The following is a 16,373-nucleotide window of genomic DNA, read 5'->3' as shown; positions in this document are numbered from 1 at the left end:
TCAACTTTCATTCTTAGATGGCAAGTAGGAGTGTAATTTTGAAAGATTAATTTTAATATATCCATGCTGCTTTCCAAGTAGCATTGCATTAAAAAAAACAAACAAACAAACAAACAAAAAACCCCAAAAGTACCCAAAACCTAGAGAAGAGTTCTCTTGTGCCTGCCTATTTAGACTTCTTCCTTTTAGTCACTTCCTGAGACAAATTACCAGGATATCTGAATTAACGATGCTTTAACATCATATGAATCAGGTCACATGACGACATTAATTTAGACAGCACTGAACCCTGTGGTTCAGTGCTCAGACTAGTGTTGATCTTGACTGTCAGGTCAGCTGTTGGTTATAACTGTATTTTTGATAATGAGCCAGATTGGTTTTATCAGAGCAATGCATTTAGCTCCATAGAGTTTATAGTCAATGGGTGTCACACAATGTAGAGTATTTTTTGAGATTAAAAGACCCTTCACTGAAAAGAAACTAAACTGCCTATACTTCGGACTATCATATCAAGCTCACTGAAAACTGAGACCTGGATCATATCATTAAAAGTTTTGTTAAAAAAAAAAAAAAAAAAAAAAAGAACAGTTTCAGAGAGGAGAGACAGTAGTTCCTTATTTGAAAAGAAAGGTCGGAAAGAGAACAAATTCCTTCCTGTACATCAGAGAACTTGAGCACTCATTGATTTTACTGGAACAACTGATGCCGACACTAAAATCCCAAGAAAAAATACACCAGAAGATAAAATTATTCAATGTATTGTTACAAGGTGGAAATGTAGCTACCAGTGATGGTCTAGACAAGGCAGGACAGAGCTCAGAGCAGATTAACTTTCTTTACTAATAGAGCAAGGAAAGCACATAAAGCCTCCAGTGCAAAACATACTTCAGTACTGACAGTTCTCTCACCAAATGTTCTGAGTCTGCCTAAATAATGGATACAGATTTCCCTTTTCAAGGGTTTCTTCACAGCCAAGAGGGCCATATATTTAAATATAAGTACTTACATATGTAACTGTAAGTTTAGATGAAAGTTTATCTGCTCACGTGTTTTTTTAGCTCCTAAGAGACTTCAAATAGCAAGAGAATAATAACTGAAGCACAAGAGTTGGCACTACTCATTTTGTATGTAGCAATGTAAAGGGCAAAAGATCTAAATCCACTAAGTGGCTGTGAAAACCTGAACTACAGATTCTATTTTTATTTTATATCTTACACGATACTGAATTTTTAGTGTAAACAGATTTTGCCGTTTCATGGTAGATTTTGCATACAGGAGAAAATGGTTTGCCTGGTTCATGACTCAGTTCTCTAATTATCTTTTTTTCACTTCCTCTGCTGATTTTATGTCTAGTAGAGTGAGAAGCCTTAAACTAGTCCCTGGGGCTTCCTTTTTGATCCCAAACTTTGTAAAATGTAGATGTTTCCTTAAGATGATGGCTTCTATAAGCTGTTAGTTAATTGTGATTAGAGCAACAGCCACATCTGGAACTCCTCTTCTGCTAATGCATCTTTGGAGAACTGGCATGAAAATTATACTCAAGTGTAAAATATGTGGTTGAGAAATATTTTCTAAAACTAAAAATAAGCAAAATTATATTTGTTTAATTGGTTTTTAGCAGTTGCTTCATGTAGGTTGTGGGTTACCTTTCAATTCATTAGTAGATTTTGCCTGTCAAATAAGCTCACAAAATTTCCAGTGAAGGGCAAGCCACAATCTTTTGGTATATCAGGGATCTTTAGGATCCCTGGCTCTTGATTTCTGACCTAATATACATAAGTCTCCATACCCTCCCTACCTTGTTAGAAATATTGCCAATGTACATATTTCATTTTCCAAAGATTACATAGAAATTGAAAATTATGGCTTTAAAATGTCTAGCATTAATTATGCAGCTTTCTTATGACTTCTTGCCAGTGAGTGATAAATTTCTCTCTCCCTTTCATCCAGAATTTGACTACTTTAGCAGAGTACTAGGGTACTCTAAGACTACTTCCATTTGAAAAGAGAGTATCACTCCTAACTCCCTATTTAGAATCATGATGCTATTTTAAATACTATTTTACACTATGATTTTTCATTCTGTTTGTGTTACTAATTAACTTGCTCTCCAAGCAAGGTTATCAATTGTTTACTGGTCAGCAAAAGGCACTCTTGAGTTTTACTGAGCACAGCTTAGTGTTGCTATAATTACAGAGTATCTCATACCAACAGTGAGACTAAATTGTGAATTCTGCTATTTGGTGGATATTTTCAAATTGAGCATTGTTTTATTTCTATTATAAATACTGAAGCACCCTGACACATTAATTATTAAGCAGAAGAGAGTACTCTCTTGCCTTTGGACTAGACTGGGGTTTTCTTTCAGTTGCAGAGGGGAAGAGCTGTAAAACACCTGCTCAGCCTGGCTTCAGCTCCAGGAGGAGTAAGAATTGCCAAATATCTACTGTCAGCTGGAATAGCTACCTATTTGCAAAGTTGGTATAGAGCCTACCACAAGAAAATCTAAGAGTTTACTTTCTCCTCATGACAGAAGCTGTTGAGGTCCTTGGGTAAATAGCTCATTTAATCATTGATTGGTGTATTATAAGTATGCACGTAAAAGAAAAACATCTTCTGTGTTGGAGCACAGCTAGAGCAACATCAGGGTTAGACCCTCAACAGGGAATTCCCTACTCCTGCAAAAGCGTCAGGAGTCTTCACAGGCCTGCTCCTGTGCTTTAAGGCAGGTCGTATTTCATCTTCAGTTGCACTATTCCAGAAACTTTCTCTACTTCCTTCCATTTCACTACTTTTTAACTCAACCATGCTCTATATTGCGGTATTATTATGAGGCATTTTGGTTATAATCTCAGAGAAAGCTGTTTCCCAGTTTGATTTTCATCCTTTTACAGAATGTGAACTAAGGTATAATTACACTATATAAGAGATATACAAGATAAACATAATGATAACATAAACAACATAACAAGATGTCATTTCACAGGCAGGCTAAAATGTCTGTCAATGACTATGGGCAATCTTCCTCCAAAATGGAGAAGGGCACATAGAAAGGTTGTCTCATAGTAATGAGCTGTATTTCACATTGGGGAGTTCTACTCATAGAGAATTACAAGAGCAGATTGTAACAGACTAACCACTAACACGATTTGAGTGGGATGGCAGGACAAGACTGATACCTGTGCTCAGCAATCAGAGGGGCTCTTTGAGAAAGTCGCCCTCCTGGCAATGAGGAAACAATCCCTTACCAAGGAATTCAGAGGATAATTACTGAATGGTGTCTTTTCACAGCCCAGAGAACACACTAGACAATCACTTTTACACTGCCAAATGGAATGAACGCAGGAAAGCAGGATGGAATAGCAAAGTCTCCAGGGAGACTTTTGCTCTTTGTTTATAGATGAGGACATGACTAGTCTCCTGCATTACCCTTTGCACTACCCTTGCCTGTGGTGTGCAAAACAGCTCACAAGTTGAAAGAAGTAGCTGCTCAGGAGGAGGAGGTGAACCTAGATATATATACCCTACTAAGTAAGCATTTTTAGATCATCCTAAAGGAAACTATTTCCTGAATTGAAGCTATTTCCTTTTGTTAATGTTGATTTGAGCCACTGTTGAAATGAAAGAAAGTAGGATGACACTTTTTTTTTTTTTAAGATCCCTAGAAATCAGGATTTTTCCAAGTTTCTAGTGTTTCAACTAAAATACTTGCAGTAGTCCTTGCTGGCAACTTGAACAATTAGAATAAATTATAACCCAGCTGAGTTCTTAGTATTACACCAAGTTCTAAATTAGGATTCAGAGTCATTAAAGTGACAAGTGTTTCATCTGGTATAATTTGTCACAGTCCTTCCTGGGGCATCTGAACACCTTTGTACTTAATGGTGTTTTAAGTTTTTAAGGTTTTTTCTAAGTTTTTATTTGCATGTCAATTAGAATGTATGAGTAAAGATTTTCAAAAGGTAGAGAGGAAAAAAAAAAGTTCCTCTTACAGCGTATTTATTTCAGTCTAGTTTGTGGTTGTTGAAAACAAACAATTTTTAAGGGGTTTATATATTCAGAGCAATGTGGTTGAGGTCTGGATGTCGATAACTAGACCTGTGGATACTGGAGTTGCAGTGGGATGCAACAGTACACAGAGAAGAGGGAAGAGAAAGATTTGTGTGACAAATCCATTCCACAGTTCAGAGATCTTCCTTGAATTTCTTTAAAAAGAAGCAGACAAGACACAATAGAGCACTGATGGTTTGAAGAGTTCCTATGTAAGAGGGAGATTTTCTAATCTTCAAAGATCAACCTGTCCACTACCAAATACTTAGGATGACACAGCATGCACATATTCACAAAAATTCCATTTTTAGCACATAATAAAATGCACAGTATAAATTCAGGTTTTTTTCCTGCCCCATAGCATTAACATATTTTATACATTTTTTATATGCCCTCTGCATGTTCCATCACTGAAAACACAGTAATCTTTCTTATAAACTTCCTGGCAGACAGCAGCGATCCAGCAGTTTTTAATCCCGGATTATTTTTAAAACTACTGTAAAAGCACACATGAGCAGTCTGAACAGCTACTGAGACCTTGAATTATCATCAGGCAATACATATACATTTAATTCAAAAGTGAATCAGTGGATGATTTACCTTTCAGGTGTTAGTGTAGTAGTATATTTTCTTGACAAACATAGAAAAGATTTTGAACCAAGAGATAAAGAGGGAGAATTTGACAGACTATTCTTTATACTTCTAATCAGAATAGTAACCAAGATACTTTTGTTTATCAAATGCATGAAAATTCTCCCACTATGTAAGATTTTTTTAATAAAACATGAAGAGTCTATAGCTGCAAATCCCTTCAGAAGAAATATAATGCTTTGATAATTTTATTTTTCACAGCCCTAATTTTATGCACAAATATGTCAGTACTGCCTGTGACCCCTTCCTGTGTCTTGCCATGTGCCAGATGTGCTTTTGCTAGTTCTGGTCTCAGGGCCTGATTATTCCTTTCTGGCTCCCCTCTCTGCTCAGCCCTCTCTTCTGATTGGCTGTTTTTTAATCAACAAATCACTGAAGATCCCCTCTCTTCTCAATTTTTATGGTGTCCAAATGCAAGAGGAAAACACTTTGGCTCTGGATTTTATTTTAGGTATGTGCAGCCATGACTAAGGCCAGGGAGAATAATCAATGATAACACAATGATCCCACATGATGCTCCACTTCTTCAGAAAGTAGAACTTTAGTGGGACAAACCCTTGTGCTGAACACAAAGAAGGATGAAACAGGATAAATCCATTTGCTCAGCAGGGCCATAACAATGACCAAAACACAAACAGCTCACCTTCTTGGGTACAAATGGAAGCACGTGACATACAGCTTTGCACCATGTGTGTGGACAGAAACGTGTATCTAGAGGGCTTAATATGGTCCCTAAAAACAACCCATGTGGAAGGTGTGTTTTTACCCAAACCTACACACAAAGATTTGGTTCGAAACATCTACCACCCATGATTCTGATTAAAAATACTCCAGTATCCACAAATAGAGCAGGCAGGTTTAATCCCTCACTGTAAATTACACTGTACTTTTCCAGGAGCTTCATGTGCTGCAAATATCTCTCTCAAAATACAGCTGGGACTTGTCAGTAAGCCAAAACATCACTAGGGAAGGGAAACCAGAAGATGGACAAAGTATTGGACTATGGATCATACTTCCTTCAAAAACTCAGCTGAACTCCATTTAGATGCAGACTTCAGAAACTTAATACTAACCTAACAATTTCCTATAACACTGGTTAAAAGTCCAAACTATGTTTTCTGTAAGCTGATGATAAACATTGTGGTGGATATAATTGAAAGTCAAGGTTTTGAGAAAGACCTTTAAGCAATGAAATTTAGACATCCTTGGTGACAAATCAGTGGAAGCATGTGGACATCTAAGCATAACATTTAATCTGTTTTCACACAGCCAAAGCTGTAAATAGGAAGAATCTACAAGAGGAATTTGTGAAACTAAAAAAAAAATTACGCCCCCAAATTTTATGTAATGAAACTTCCAATATCTCATCTAAATTCCTGCCAAATTCAGGATCCATATGCACTGCTATAGAGTTAATTTGAATTTTGAATTTAAGGTGTTACTGCTTTACTGGTATAAAGCATATTTGATAAAGACTGTTTTATAGCTTAAATAGAATAGATTAAATGAGGAAGAACAGCAGAAGATGAGGAAACAGACTGGAAAAATAAAAGCCATAGAAAGAGGTTTCACTCAGGTGTCAGTGTAAGTTGTCAGCTGCACTGGCAGCTGCTCTGCCCACCAGAGGGTTACCTGCAGGCACCATGACAGTGTCAGGCTTTTGCACCCTCATGGGGGTTTTCATTCACAAAATCTGCAGGAGGAAGAGGCAATGCCACTTTTTTCCCATCTCATTGCCCACAGGATCACGTGAATGAAATGTGCCAGTGATGTTAATGGCTCACCAGGCTGGATGACTGTAATCACTGCAATTTTGTTCTTCCTCTCTCAGCGTTCAGGTTGTATGTTCTCAGCTACAACCTGCCCAGCCCCACATATACTTAGTTACTGACAGAAGTTACTAATTTTAAATACACTAAGTAAATGCATTAGAGACTTGTGTAGGCCAACCAAAGGGGAAAAGAAGATTCCACAATTGCTTACATATAGATATTATAGTGGAAGAGCAAATAAAAACATGGATGCACAACCCAGCTGGTGAATCACACAGATATGGACAGATTTTGTCTACCTGGGATGATGTCCTCATTTACAATCTCATATCTCTGTTGTGATCCTGTGATTCAAGGACACATATAGGAAAGGCAAGAAGGGCACCTGTGGCACCAGCCACAGTATAAGTCATAATTCACAAAAGGCATTCCTTCTTTAAAACACTATGTTACATCTAGGTATTTTCCTAAAATCAAAGATAAGTTAGTAAATACCCTTGAAACTTATTTTAAAAGCCCTCACACATTAGGTCTGAGATAAGAAATGTTTGGTTCCTGACCGAATTTATTTCCTACAGAATAATTTTAATAATCTCGTTACACCACACCAAATAAGCTGGTCAGACCTAGTTTAGTAACTGACACACAGGTAACGCTTTATCAACTCCATCTGTCCATCTATGTAAATGCAAAAATAAAAACAATAAAAGAAACAACTTTTTAAAAAAATAAATGTCAAAATGTGGATACTTGAGTGTTTCTATTAACTAGTGAACTATTTTCACTTTCAAATAATTTTACAAATATTTTAAGATTGGCAGCTGAGTGTCAAAGCTGAGTGTATTTAATTTTGCTGTGACTGCAGGACTTGGGTCTTAAAAGACCAGACATAACTAGCTGGGCATTCAAAATGAGAATCCTGTAGGATGCCAGTAGATTTTAGTTTCTGTTTGAGATTAATTCTTTCAGTTGTCAAGTACTAGGCTCAAAAATGAGTCACAGTATTTGGTGAAATAAATAATGAAATGTCAGCTGTCTAAATGAGAGCACAGCCTGGGCAGTGATTTTAATGTCTCTTAAGCCTCACAAACCTGAGTAAGGCTAGCCTGAGACCCCTGTTACTTATTTCATTTGGAACAAGAGTTCTTAAGCCATTAGATGGAGCCCCTCTCTGTATGGGCAAGCCCCTCGGTGATATACAGACAACTCCAGTGTGGTTCCAGCCACACCACACCAAGGGGCTGGGAGAACCTGGGGCACTTTGAATGCAAAATATACCTTTTCCCTTATAAGAACAAGTGCTGATCTCCTGTTTATTATCACTTTGACTCGGGAGGTTGGCTGCACAGCAAAGCCACTGACGAGGGACAAGTGGAGCTAGGGTGTCCCTGTGCACTGTCAGATGTGTCCCTCTGGCTGAATTGAAGGAAGATAGAAAACTTCTGTTTTCAGAACAGATTTTGGGCACATTTCATCAGCCCAAGTTTAATCCTGTTGACAGCATGCCTACTTTAATGCCATCTTTCTTTTCAGAAAATTTCACCCATCTTTTCCCAACAGCTTTTGTCACAGGGTTCCTAGGGGTGTGAAGGGTGAGGAATTGTTAGCAAGAGGTTACATTCCTTTACCCAAAAGCTTTTATGCAAACCCTAGACTAAAATTTAAATTATTAAACTACTCAGCTTCAGCTTTAGTTAATGCAGTTCACATGTTCTTAATGCTTAGACAGACTTGAGGCCAGTAGTAACTCCTAGAAGTTGTTACAGATTATTTGTCTCCTGAGAACATCCATCCACTGCCAAACATTTTCCAGTTGTGAGGCACCAAATAAGGATTTTTTTTTCATTTATCTGTAAAATGTCATATAGCTAGCAGCAGTTGTTTTTTGAGGGTTAGTGGTTTGCGGTTTTTTTGGGGTTGTGTTTCTCAGGGCTTTTTTGGTTGTGGGGTTTTTTTTTCTGTTTTTGTTTTAATGGCTTATATAATATCTCCAGCAATTTCAGTAAGCTTCAGCATCTTCCTTCTCTCACAATCTATGAATAAGTATCACTGCTGGTAGCCCACACCTCTCCTTTTCCACCCCTGCAGCAGCTTCCAATTTGTTCATCTTTGCTCTCTGCAGGGAAGGTACCTCAGCTGCCTTGCATTCATACTTCATTCAGTAGAATGTGGAACAAATGTTCAGTGACAGCCTGTTGCACACCAGTTTAATAGTGCGTAAAACAGAGAGGCTACTGCGAGCAGCTTTTGGAAATTCAGCATTTTGTATTTAAAGCTATTTGGCTTTGTACTAATGTGATGGTTCAGTCTGCAGCTAGATTTCCAAAGATGTGTGGCTTTATGCAAGGTAGTATTAATGTATTTTTAAGACACTCTTGGATTTTAAGTAGAATCCTTTGTAAACTACTATGACATATGTTACAGATATTGTAAGAGGAGGAGTCAATAATGCAAATATCCCACTAACCTCAGCAAAGTACTTAATGTTCCATGTTCTCTAAGAAATCAGTCAGAAGTTTTTGAAGATACAAAAAACATCACAGCAAATTCAATCAATTATTATATGTTTCTCTGTTGAATACATGTTTCTACCTAATGGAAAAGTCTTAAGTGTTGTTTAAGCACTTCCTTACCAGACCATATATCTTCTGACCAGTAGTAAAGCTCTTTTGCTTAAGGGGAGAGAAGTTTGTATGAGAGAGGAAAACTACAACCAATTCTTCAAACTTGAAATACAGACTTGGAGATATGTTGTCCCAAATTTCCTTTTTTTCTTTCCCAGCCTCTCCCTCTGCCCTTGGTTTATTTTCCCCTTTAGAACTCTAAGTGGCCCTGTTTTTTTCAGATTTCTCTCTCCCCAACACAGGTAATGCCTCACTGTCAATTCCTTTCTCCTTACATTTCTATCTCTCTGCCATACCTTGGCGGGGTTATAGACTTTCCCTTTGCAGCACCTGCTACCTGTGGCTGCATGGAGGAAATCTCTCCATCTCTTCCTGTGGGACTGGCAGTGAGGTATGCAGGGGAGAAGAAGCACCTTTCCTATGAGGATCTCTGGCATCCCTGTACCAGGGTTTCTGTCCTGGCTGCTGTAAGCAGGCTGTGGGAATCCCTATTTAGCCATGTGTTCTGCTACTACGTAAAAGACTCCATTTTTTCCTAGGGCTGAAGATGGCAGTGCAAACCTATTCGTATCCTTTCCTCTTAGAAGGCTGTACTTATTTTGTCTATCACAGGATAACTGCTTTCCCAGCAAACTTTGCTGAAGGCAAAAAAATGGAGGATCCTTTCACTGCTTAAAGAACATTTCTGGAGTTGCAGTAGAACTTAGTCGGTCTTTCCAGTTGTTCTCCTTCCTGATGCACAGGCTTCCCATTGGCTCTTCTGAGCCAAGCCAGGAGATATTATTGCAAAAGAACAGAAGGGAAGTAGCTGCTGAAGCCGAGAGCATCCTTTTACACATAATACTAAGTTTTATAAAAGCATTTGGTGGTCAAGCATCATTCCCTGCCTGCATTCAATCCCTGTGAATGTTTTTAAGCATCTGTGCTCTTAGCAGAGCCTCCCTTTTCAAGTTGTACATTGAACATAAGAAATGACATTTGAAGAAATACTTTTATGTGTGGTTAGTCTCTAAGACTAATCTTCTAAGAATAAGCCAATCAAATGCAAATCTATTTCCCAACACCATATAATATGTCATCTTAATATAGATATCTTTCCAGGCAGTATGGTTTCTCTAACAGCAAAAAATAGAAAGCTGTCCTCATGGAGGGAGTTGGAAATAGTACAACACTGATGAAATAATTGTATTGCAACATAGTCAAGGAGCTTCCAGATTGTCACTTGCCACAAATCCTGATTGTCTGCAGCTGGTAACAAAGCTAATAGGGCACCTCTAAAAAGCTCTTAACTGATTTGCCTCCATTTACCCCTGGCATACCAGCAATAGTATTAGAGGGATGCAAGCTGCACCACCACCAGTCCTTTGTGAACATGAAGTAACTGCACAGAACAAAAAGCAGTCTCAGCTAACCTGTCATCCTTGCCTAGATTTTAGTGAAGCAAGAAAAAGGTGACAGATCTCTAAAGAGTCACCACCTGCTAAAGAAAACCAGAAAAATCCAAGTGACTCCTAGCTGAATGTTCTTACCTTCCATCAGTACTGGAACTGGGAGGTGAGCAACATGAAAGGGAAACATTTTCTGTGTGTGAGCTTTCTTACAGCAGTAGGTGAAACCAGCATTTTGTTTCAGGTACAAAATCTTGAAACTATAAAACTGAGCCTGTTCTCATTTTCCCTTCTTGTCCTCCACAAGGAAATACTAGTAGGAACACTACTTTTGAGTATAGAAAATAATAGAAAAACTTCACAATTATCAGCTCTGTAATACCTTATGACATGAAAAATGTTTAACAATACCATCTTTTTACAAGAAATATCACCTTTATGTAATCAAAATACATTTAACATCTCAGAAAAATAAAACTCAGTTGCTCTACACAAAATTGTTGGATCACTGGGGTTGATTTTCCTGAGAACTACTGAAGTACTGAACAACAGAATGAGAAGTCAAACAGCAGTAATGTACCAGAAGGATGATTTCATTCACTACTGCATCTATGCAAAAATGGAGTGACAAATCACCTCCATCAAGACAAAAGAGAATGCAGCAAGGAGTCTGTATTTTTACCTTTGTTCTTACAAGAAGAATAATGGAAGGTTTGCAAAATGCTTTCTGGTGTGTCAAAAGCAATCAGTGTTTGAGTCACCACAATGCCTGTGACCTGGAACGCCTACCACTTTTTCTGTGTTGATTAAACTTCATTAGAGGTGAAAGAACTGCATGCTGTTGCAGGAGAGGGGAGGAGGCAGCACTGACAGGCCACTTTCCAAGCAGATTTCCCAGAAACAGAGCAATTAATAAAGGGCCCTAGAAATGCTTTTCATGCACTTCTATTTATTATGTCATGAAGTGCAAACTAAAAGCTTAATTAATCATAAAATGTAGCATTTTTATGATCATTTCTTCATGCCTAATCCAGATCTGTCAAAACAAACAAGGACAGTAATGTACAGGGAGAGTTTGGATCTAGCTTGCCTTCAGCCAGGGTCACATACACAAACAAATGGCTCTGTGAAGAGAGCTCATGGAGCCTGATTTGCCATAGATTTTGTCTGGGAGCAAACTGTGTGTGCATTTTAAGTGAAGTTTTATCTGGATTTAGGACACTCATGACATAGCTCTTCATGTGGAATCTTTCGTGTCCTGTAGGAGCTGAATCCTTAGTAGAGGCACTCTCCTTTGTTAGGGAGCTGCTCTCTACCCTTGGTAGGAGCTCCTGATTTTTATAAATATATAAGAATGTAAATTGTTTGGAGACTGCTGCTGTTCTCCAGTTGGGTTAAAATTTACCAGTGGGTTAAAAAGCTGCCACAGCAGGACAGAGAGATGCAAACCATATCCAAATCACATGATTGCACAAGCCCATTTCCTTAGAAAACCAGAAGAGTACTTCTGAGACCCACAGAAAGGAAATCACAAAGAAGGAAAAGAGCAATTTAAGCAATATATTGCTTAAAACACCTAAAAAGCACATCCTAGTCTTGTCCATAGGAAATCTACACAAGTTATTGAAGCAAATATTGTTCATAGATTAAAAACATTTTAATGTCACATTGGTTTTACTCATTTACCACATTAGTTTTACTTTTCCTTAAAGTAAACACAACTGAACCTCACTGAGCTAACTACCAAAGAATGCATGCTTCATCATCATCCTAATACCAATAAAGCAATATAGTGCATCAAAGAAATGTTACCTAGTGAATGACATTTCCTACTGTAGAAGCAAAAAACCATCAATATAATTAATTTCTTAGCTTTTTTTTTTTTTCATAGACCAGAAGTCAGGTAAAAGTCTCTGTTCAGATAAGTAGGAGAATGAGGATTTAATCCCTTTAAAGGATTATTTTTTATCCTGTAAGCCATACAGTTTTTGTTTTTACACAGTACTTTTCACTATAAACAGGATCAAAGCAAACTTTCAGAAAACACCTCCTTGTTGTTTGCTCTGGGAAATTGTCTCCTTTGTTTTCTTTTCCCTCCCCATGAGCTATTTTCAGTATTTTCACCAAGCTGTTAGTCATAACAAGTTACCCAACCTGGAGGGTGTTAGCTTTGCAATGAAGCAGAAACAAGTCATGGATGAGGTTCTCTCCTAATAGCTTTATCATATGAATGACACAGAAACTGTAGCACCCTGGGCATACTGATGCAACTTACTTTGAATCCACAATTTGATCATATTTTAGAAAAAATTATTTCTAACAAATAGTCAAAATGGGCCCCTCTTCCACAATTTTATGTTGTCCTAGAAACATTTGCCCAGGTGATAGGGGACAGGATTGTATGGCACAAGGAAGACGCCTCTGCCCTAAATGGAGATCTGTATTATTAATGGATGTATAATTGATGGAACGTCGGCAGCACTTGTAGCCCTCTCCTAGCTTTACACACACCTCCCATCCTCTGTTTGGCTTCTCCTCTCAGCTGTAACCCTTGCTCAGATTCCTCCCCCTGCTTTTCTTCACCTCCCCGCAGGGGAGGGCAATGCCGGAGCGGAGCCGCAGGTGCAGCCCCCGTGCGTGTGCCCGCACAAAGGGGGACACGGCCTCTGCTGCCAGGGGCTGCAGGCTGGAAACAGCTCCCTGCAGTACCCACTGAAGTGAGCGTAGGTGGGTGGTGCTCAAGGTAAACAAATCTTCAGCTGACAACTTCTACAATTTTTTCACTGCAGCACTGCAGGAGCATCACTGATGGGTGCAGCACTGCTCCAGGGGCTCAGTTCAGAAAGGCAATGCTCATCCCTAGCACTTAAAGAGGAGGTCTTTGTGAATACTTCAATTGGTAGGAAGATTAGATTTGATACCCTAAGAAGGGACTATAAACCCAAAGATTTTGTGAAACGTATTATCACTCTAAGGAGCAAATTACATTGTTGCCTTGCCTCTGAATTAGTTGCAGTCTCAGTACTAATTTTTAATTCTCAAATATGCTCCTTGCAATATACGCTGGTTAAATTCAAGACTTTAGTGTTTCTTGTGTTTAATGGAGCATTATTGCACAAAAAATACAGACAACATCTAGCAAACATACTCAGTCTTGTATTTTCCCGGTGCGAGGTAACAGCAGAATTTTTCATACTAATTATTCAGGTACACATAAATAGCTGGTTGGGAAGTTTGTGTACAGAGACAAGTTAGCAAAGTGCCAAGTTCCAAGAGTAGCCTAAGTGCTCGTGATGGAGGTAGCCTTTCTCATGACAATCATGCTTTGTCTTTTTAGCAGACAGGCTGTACCAGTTGCCACGTGGTTGTTTTTCTGATGGCCTCCTCTCCCAGGGCAACAAAATCCCCAGCAAGCAGCAGTGACTGCTACAATTTCTGAGAGCAGAAATAAATGCACATTCAGGCCTGATCTACTAAGAGCCTTTACTTTCCTTGCCCCAGCCCATTATCTGTGTTTTGCATCACTTACACAGCAACCCAGAAGTATCTAAACAATTCTGAAACCCGAGAAGCTGAAATTGTTTCAGTCCCTCCCCACCACCAAGCGGCTTAATCTACCTCTGGCAATTACACTATGGCTTGAAACTGAAGCTTTTTTCTTCAATTGAACATGGGTTTTTTTTCAAAATACACACACTCTGGACTTGAAGTAACCCAGAAATAACAAGGAATTAATGCAGACAAGACATTTAATGTTCTCATACACATAACATTTGTAAATTTCTTATCACTTTTGAATTGTTTTCTCATCTCTAAATGGCAGTTTGCCAGTGGCCTCTACTCCTGAACTTCTCCTTTTTGTGTGCTAGATTCAGTACAAGCGTCAGCACATGTTAATATTTCTATATTTGCACCAAGCACCAGTTTGTAAAATTACAAATATGGTAGCATAAACTCAATTTAATAGAGGCTTATGATCAGAATCACATTTTTGCTGGTGAGATTTTGTTGATATCTAAATGAAGCAAACTTCTTTGTCATGCTTAGCTTTGGGGAATCAGATATGCACTAATTGGAGATCACCCACCCCCTTTTCTTTTCCTTGAGATATTAAATATAACTGCTCAGAGCTCATTTTATTGCTAGAGGACAATACACTTCAGAGAGACATGCTGCATTTGCACCTCCCTACCTCCTCCCTTGTGGCTTAATCACACATACAAATAATTGCCTACCGTTACTCTACAATAAAACATTCAGATTTGGCACTTGGGTCTGCTTCGAGATGGCAGGATGAAAATCCACCTTCCAAAAGTAGTAAAAAAAAAAAAAGTTTCTTCCATTATAATTTATCATTTGAATACTTTCTGTACAGAGGACTTATTTCTAGCTCAAGATTCCACTCTGGAAAGTTTTCCCCCAGTTTTCTGTTTCCATTCAGCCATAAGAAGACGGGATTCAAATCCTTCCTTTACCAATTTCTTTTTCATCACTGTACAGCAGCAGAGTTTACAATATAATCTGCATCAAGTGCTCTTCCTGATTCTGCCTTGAATGAGAGACATTTTAAGAAACATGGAAGAAGATATAGTTTATACTGCTTCTTTTAATGGACCTAAGAGGATGTTTGGCAAGAGAGAGAATAAAAAGGCCAAGGAAGATTTCTGCGTGAATAGATCTTATAACAAGCATTTTAAGTTTGGATTCTCTATTTCATTCTAATGTGATTGCTAGCAGGGATACATCACCAAAAGTGGTCCAGTATGCAACTGTGTTTTAGACACCAGAGCCTAACTTATAGTTGTAATAAATCAATGTTTCAGTCAGTTATTTATTGTATTCTAAACCAGAAATGGGGCAGGTAGGATATCAATAGTACTTCTTGCTGCTTTTGCCAAAAGCTGAGATTGTCGGGCAGGACTGATTGGCTCTTTGACTGTAGCATTGGCTCACTTTGGAAAGATCCACTCAGGAAAACTCAAATCTAAAAAAGGCATGTCCAATTTATAGTCCAAATGTAGCTGCAAAAGTAGAACATACACAATTATATACATAAAAATCAGAATAGATAAATATATATACATATTCATGTAGAAAGATAGTTAAAATAACCTTGCACTCCTCTCTGCTCTTGTTTAGCTGTCCTCACCAAAAATACTACAAGAGAACAGCTGGCATTTAGCATTATGAACAGCACAAGTTTGGGCAGCCTGCATTTGTCTTTACTTTGTCAATGGTTTAAGAAATTGGACATAAAGAGGCTCTAATTTTCCTGACTTCCCTCACTGTTAAGGGCTAGATAACCTTGAATACCAGCAGAGGAAGAAGCAGAATGGGTTTTACTGGCCTAGCCATCTTGCTGAGGTTTGGTTCTCACTCATCCTCACCTTTCAGACAGCCCCACCCATATCAGAGTTCCTGCTTTTTCCTTTCAAGGAGACATAAGGAAGGGACTGTTTTGGCTGATGGTGTGCAGGCAGGCATTTGATCCATGTAAGTTCTAAAGCAGAAATGCAAGAAAATATTTTTTACCACCAGCAAGACCTGCAACTTCACCATTTTTCAGAAAGAGAACAGCCTAACTTTTGGGCATGTTCCATATCCTGAATATGTTCCGCTGCCCTCTGCAGGAGTATCAAAATATGACTCAGCTACAGTGCTAGAACTTCTCTGTAAGCAGACACAATCACTTTGTTGCTTCTTAGTCAAATTTGAAGTGTGGCAGTTGTGGCCCTGATTTCAAGGTAATGACAGAAAATGTCACCACTCCAGAGTCCTGCAGTCACAGTTGCACTAGAGAAGCTCAGTCTTTAGTCAGCTGAAAGAGCTGCAATTCATAAAATCGTTTATTTGCCAGGTATCTCAGATAATTTCCTGCTGGGTAAGGA

This window comes from Taeniopygia guttata, chromosome 6 (genome assembly GCF_048771995.1).
Source record: "Taeniopygia guttata chromosome 6, bTaeGut7.mat, whole genome shotgun sequence".
NCBI lineage: Eukaryota > Metazoa > Chordata > Aves > Passeriformes > Estrildidae > Taeniopygia > Taeniopygia guttata.
The sequence above is the reverse complement of the archived record's forward strand: the minus strand, read 5'-3'. Positions refer to the sequence as shown.